We start from the raw sequence: 6,382 nt of genomic DNA, 5'->3' as shown, positions 1-6,382 counted from the left end.
AAATGTAAAAAAAAAAAAAAGGTTCAATTGTTAAATATTTGTTACAATTCTAAACAACTGCATTCTTATTGTATGTAGCTTCAAATAAAATGATTACCCTGCCATTGTTGCTTTTATTACTATTACCAATAATAATAATAATTATTATTATTATTATAATTATTATTATTATTATTATAGTGATTTCTGAAGGATCATGTGACTCTGAAGACTGGAGTAATGAAGCTGACAGTTCCTCTTTAAAATCACTGGAATTAATGATTAAATTAAATAATAAATTACTTTTGAACAGTTATTTTATAGTGCATTAACATTTCACAATTTTACAATTTGTAGCTACTGTATTTTTGATTAAATGAATGCAGCCTTAGTGAGCAAGATATCCAAGTGAAATTATCCTAATTTTTATTTTTTTAATGTAGGGCAGTCATAATTTTATTATTTAGAAACCGATTAGATTGCTGGAAGATGAGTGTAGCTGACAAAATGGAAGAAAACTGGTGAATGGATAAAAGCAGAGCTGAAATAAGACACGCCCTGATAGTCCCGTCCTAAAGGCATTCCATGTGACCAGAAGAGAAGAAAAGTAATTTCAGGGGGGAAGGTAGGGTTATGTATTTGATTAAAGATTGTAAGGACAAATTAATTCTTACAAAATAATGAAGTGAACACATAGATTGTTAATAACAGGAATATAAAGATAAAAAGAGTATAACTGATTTAATGCTGACTTTTAAAAAGATGCAAAAGTGTCATAATTCAGTGCTCAATGAGGTTTCAGAAAAAGTTCAAATTAAATATTCCATTTCAATGTACTGTATGGTGTTCAATTATGCAGCACTTCACCCTGCAAAAAAAAAAAAAAAAAAAGTATGCAAGTTGTATAAAATCGAGATTAATAAAAACGTAACACCAACCTAGAAATCCCAAAAAAATGTGTATAATTTCTTCACTGAGCAGACAATCATGTCAACCGGAACTCAGTTGATCAGATTACAGTCAGAATGACAGTTGACAGATGAAAATGATAACTTGCGTTGAACACAGCAGATAGATAACATCAGAGAAAAGGCACATGGATTGTAAGTGCTGTGTTTTATGAATCATGATTTCTCACAACTTGTGTGCTTTTCCAGGGCGAGTTTAAGGGACTAACCTGAATGGAGTCTCATGAATGCACAGTCATGTACAGAAGAGCAACAGTCAGGATTTTCAATAAACAGTACATTTAATTTCTGTTTTTTTTTTCTTCCACCAGACCCATCAAAGCATACAATTTATATATTTATTTATTTATTTAGGGTTGATGTTGGTCACCATTCACAGCCATTATATTCTGTTGAAAACATGAGTTTACATACACTGCATAAAAAAGGCACATAACCATTCAAAAAAGTCAGATGGTAATGTGACTAAACTTTTTCTCTTTTGGGTAAGTTAGGATTGTCAAATTCATTTCTGTTATGCTTAATAGCAGAATATTGAGAGAGATATTTTTTGAGAATTTGTTATAACTTTTCTTGAGAGTCAAATTTACATACAAGGCCAGCAGGGGGCGCCCAACCTACGCTCTGTGTGGGTCCTAATGCCCCAGTATAGTGACGGGGATGCTATACTGCTCAGTGAGCACCGTCTTTTGGATGAGACATTAAACCGAGGTCCCGAAGGATGTACTTCAAAAAAGAGTAGGGGTTTAACCCCGGCATCCTGGCCAAATCTGCCCACTGGCCTCTGTTCATCAGGGCCTCCTAATCATCCCCATATTCCAATTGGCTTCATCTCTGTCTCCTCTCCACCAATCAGCTGGTTTGTGGTGTGCGGTCTGGCGCAAAATGGCTGCTGTCGCGTCATCCAGGATGCTGCACACTGGTGGTGGATGAGGAGATCCCCCCCCCATTGTGTAAAGCGCTTTGAGTGCCCAGAAAAGCGCTATATAAATGTAAGGAATTATTATTATTATTATTACAATAAGATTATTATGCCTTGGAAAAAGCTCAGATGATGGTGTCAAGGTTTTGGAAGTTTCTGATTGGCTAATTGACAACATTTGAGTTAATTGGAGGCGCAACTGTACAATAGTATTTAGGAAAACCTCAAACACACTGCTACCTTTTGTGATAACATGGGAAAATCAACAAGCCAGAATCAACAAGGCAGATTACAATTTGCTAAATTACACTGGGGAAAAAGAATAATGTTTGGAGACATGTCCGGTGGTCTGATGGAACTAAGTCTGAACTGTTTGGCCATAATGACAGTGTTACATTTGGAGGACAAAGTAGAAAGCTTACAAGACTAGGAACACCATCTCAACTGTGAAGTATTGTAGCGGCAGCATCATGTTGTGAGGCTGTTTTGCTGCAGGAAGGACTGGTCCATTTCACAGCAAAGATGGAAAGAAAGAAAGAACATTATGTAGAAATACTGAAGCAACATCTCAAGACATCAGCCAGGAAATTAAAACTTGGACACAAATGGGTCTTCCAAACAGACCATGATCCTAAGCATACTGTCAAATTAGTTAAAATGTGCTTTAAGGACAACAGAGTAAATGTTTTGGAGTGGCCATCACAAAGCCCTGACCTCAGTCCTATAGAAAATTTGTGGGCAGAGTTGAAAACGCATGTGCGAGAAAAACAGCCGAAAAATCTGACTCAGTTACACCAATTGTGTCAGGAAGAATGGGCCAAAATTCCTTCAAACTATTACGAGAAGCTTGTGAAAAGATACCCAAAACATTTGACCAAAGTTATACAGGTGAAAAGCAAAGCTAAAAAAATTAACAAGGAAAAGTATGTCAACTTTTGACTGTCTAGAAATTAATAAACAAATTCTCCAAAAAAAATTCTTTCATTATTCTGGCATTTAGCAAATATAAATCATTTAGGTAATCCTAACAGACCTAAAATAGTAAACATTTAATATGATTTACCATCAGACATTTTTTTAAATGGCTATGTTCCCTTTTTAGAGTCAAGTTTACATACGATAAGATTATTATGCCTGTAAACTTCTGGTTTCAACTGTACATTGACTAATGAACATGGGACTTTGTTTTTCTCATATTTTTTATGGTCTGAAAAAGAAAGAAGGGCATAAAACATTAGAACAACACCAAGATGAATAGTATGCCACATCAGTGAATACAATACACAGTTTATAATAAAAAACTAGCTATATAAACTAACAAAACTAACTGTACAGTAATAAAGAACTCTGTTGTGGTACCAACCACATATTGGTATTTTACAGAATGACTTTTTTGCATTAACTTTGAAGTTTATGATTCACCCTTTGTGGCTTTCAACCTGTGATGTGCAGATTAAACACTGAACTTCCACCACCACACCAAGCCTGTGAGCATGACCTATGTCAATGAAGATACATACTAGAAAGATCTAATCTATCGTCTGTTTGTAGGACTTGTGCAGTTTTCAATCTTCAAACACTCTATCCAACATTAATTATGGACATTTATACTATATAAGAATAATATGGCCTTTATAACCAGTTATAACCTCACATTCTATTCGTTTGGTGATGCTGTTAGTGTGAAAATAATGATACGATGCAGACAGACTAAATCAGCCTTATCATATAACAGTCCACCTAAACCGTTACAATGTACAACTAATCAGTGTTGAGTAAGTTACTTTTGAAAGTAATCTATTACAATCTTGCTGCTTTTATTGAAAATAGTAACTAAACGTGTTACTTAGTTTAATTTTAAGGAAAGTAATGTGAAGGTACAGCTGAAGTCAGAATTATTAGCACCACTTTAATATTTTTTTCTTTTTTAAATATTTCCCAAATGCTGTTTAACAGAGCAAGGACATTTTTACAGTATGTGATAATATTTTTCTCTAGAGAAAGTCCTATTTGTTTTATTTTGGCTAGAATGAAAGAAGTTTTAAATTTTAAAAAGCCATTTAAGGTCAGTATTATTAGTTCTCTTAAACAAAATTTGCTTTTGATTGTCTACGGCAGTTGTTGCTAAAGTAGGGCTCGCGGTACAATGAGTGGGGGTCGCTTGGTGGTTTCCAAAAATCAAATTCATTTTAATAAAATATTTGAATTAGGAAGTAGGAATTACCATATTTTATTCATAAGCTACAGAACAAATAGTAGTTAATAGTTTAGTCATAGTTCATTGGATTCTGACTCCTGGGGTGATTACATTTTATTAAAGACACAGACAATAATGTCAGATGCAGAAAATTGATTTTATGGCAGCAGGTTAAACTTTCTGATACCTTTATGGCACTCACATACATTAAATATAAATACAGGCCATGACTGAACATAGAGGATGGTCTCCAAAATTACACTGAGAATGAGACTACATGCAACATTTGTATATTTATGCAGGATAGTCGGGGCCGTGAGTCACTGGGATTGTTATTTTGGAGGCCGGGGGTTAAAGTTTGGGAACCTCATGATCTGCATCATCATACATGACTTGCCTAATTAGCCTTGCCTGCCCTAGTTACCCTAATTAACCTGGCAAATGTCATCATGGCAAAGATAAAATAAATGAGTTACTAGAAATGAGTTATTAAAACGATTATGTTTAGAAATGTGTTTAAAAAAACCTCTCCATTAAACAGAAATGAGGGGGGGGGGGTGTAAACAGGGGGGCTAATAATTCAGGGGAGCTATTCTGACTTCAACTGTATGCGTTCTGTTATTTTTGCTTATTATAAAGATTGTAATATATTACTTTGAAAAAAAAAACTTTAACCAACATCACAATTTTAAGGGATAATTCTTTCATCATTTACTCAGCCTTTAGTTTTTCCAAACCTCAAGTTTATTTCTGCTGTTGAACACGGAAATTATATTTTTTTTAAATCTGAAAACCTGCAACAATCGACTTCCATATTTGTTTTTTTTTTTTCAATAAGAAAGTCAGTAGTAACAGTTGTAACAGGTTTCAAACATTTATCAAAATATCTTCTTTTGAACTCAATAGAACAAAGGAAATCATAAAGGTGTGGAACATTATGTCAGAAACATACACTATCTGTCCCTGAAATAAAAACATAAATACAGTGAATAAGAAATGTTGCATCCCAAAAATGTTTAAAATGTACTGATGGTTGATTTCTGCCAGTTGTTCTGTAAAGGAATATGTCATTCATTTGCTTCTCAGATTTTTGTTCTTTATTAAAAACACTTTACAATTTACAAATTATTGTCCTTGTCCTCAGCCCAATTAAACCAACAGCTTTAATAGTTTTGTAATGCTAAAAACTTATTCAGAAATAGCAAGTTTAAGTTATTATTCACATCAGTTGATTATAAGCTTGAAATTATAAATACATTCTACAAATAAATACTACTAATGTGTATATATATATATATATATATATATATATATATATATATATATATATATATATATATATATATATATATATATATATATATATATACAATTTTTACAATTGTCGTGTTTCATGTTTCTGTCAGTCTTGTCACATTTGAATTAAATTTAACATAAAATACTTGCAATAAGGCTACTCAGAAGTAATATAATTTGATGGAGGAGAAGCTGACAGGGGTCAAGGATACGTTCTATCATTGAATTGTATGATTTTATGCTTGTTTTTGTATGTTTTTTTGAGGAGGACAAGCTGAAGTCAAGCCCTTTCACATTTTTTTACAAATGAAAATGCACATTTGTGGTAGAATGCCCCATATGTAACCACCTGAAGGAGAGATAATAGTGAGTAAAAATTAATTTTGGGTAAAGCATCCCTTTAATCTACAGGATGGCCAATTATATGGACACACCTTAATAAACTTTTTGGGAATTTCACAAGAAAAACAATGGTGCACTTGGTTCTAAATGTAACTTCATTCTTTCATGAGTTATTTACAAGCCCTCTTTCATATACTGTACTAATGTGCCACAAACAGGACGTTAATATCACCAACCATTCCCATTTTATTAAGGTGTATCCATATAAATGGCCCACCCTGTAGGTTATCTTGCTCAATGAATTAAAATTATAGACATGGTTTTATAGCCTAGTAATAACTATATAAGCCTGTTGAAAAAAAAAATGTTAGATGAGGATAGTCAGTTTTTCTACTTGTCATATTTCACATTCAGTCAGTGTGCTGCTTATTTGTAAATATTCGGAGAGAAAATTGCCTCCACACGAAATCTCTGTTCAGTAAAATAATCTAAATCTGATTGCTGTATCATCATTTTTGGAAAGTCTCAATTATGTTGTCTGTAAATGTCTTATAAAGAGAAACACGTTTTAGATAATGCAAACAGATGACGTGCGACCGATTCCTTCGACCTAGAAGTGATGACTGAATCCGCGTGAGACAAAAAAGCATCATTTGCAGCAGCTAAAAATGAGGGATT

This window comes from Danio rerio, chromosome 23 (assembly GCF_049306965.1).
Source record: "Danio rerio strain Tuebingen ecotype United States chromosome 23, GRCz12tu, whole genome shotgun sequence".
Lineage (NCBI taxonomy): Eukaryota > Metazoa > Chordata > Actinopteri > Cypriniformes > Danionidae > Danio > Danio rerio.
The sequence above is the reverse complement of the archived record's forward strand: the minus strand, read 5'-3'. Positions refer to the sequence as shown.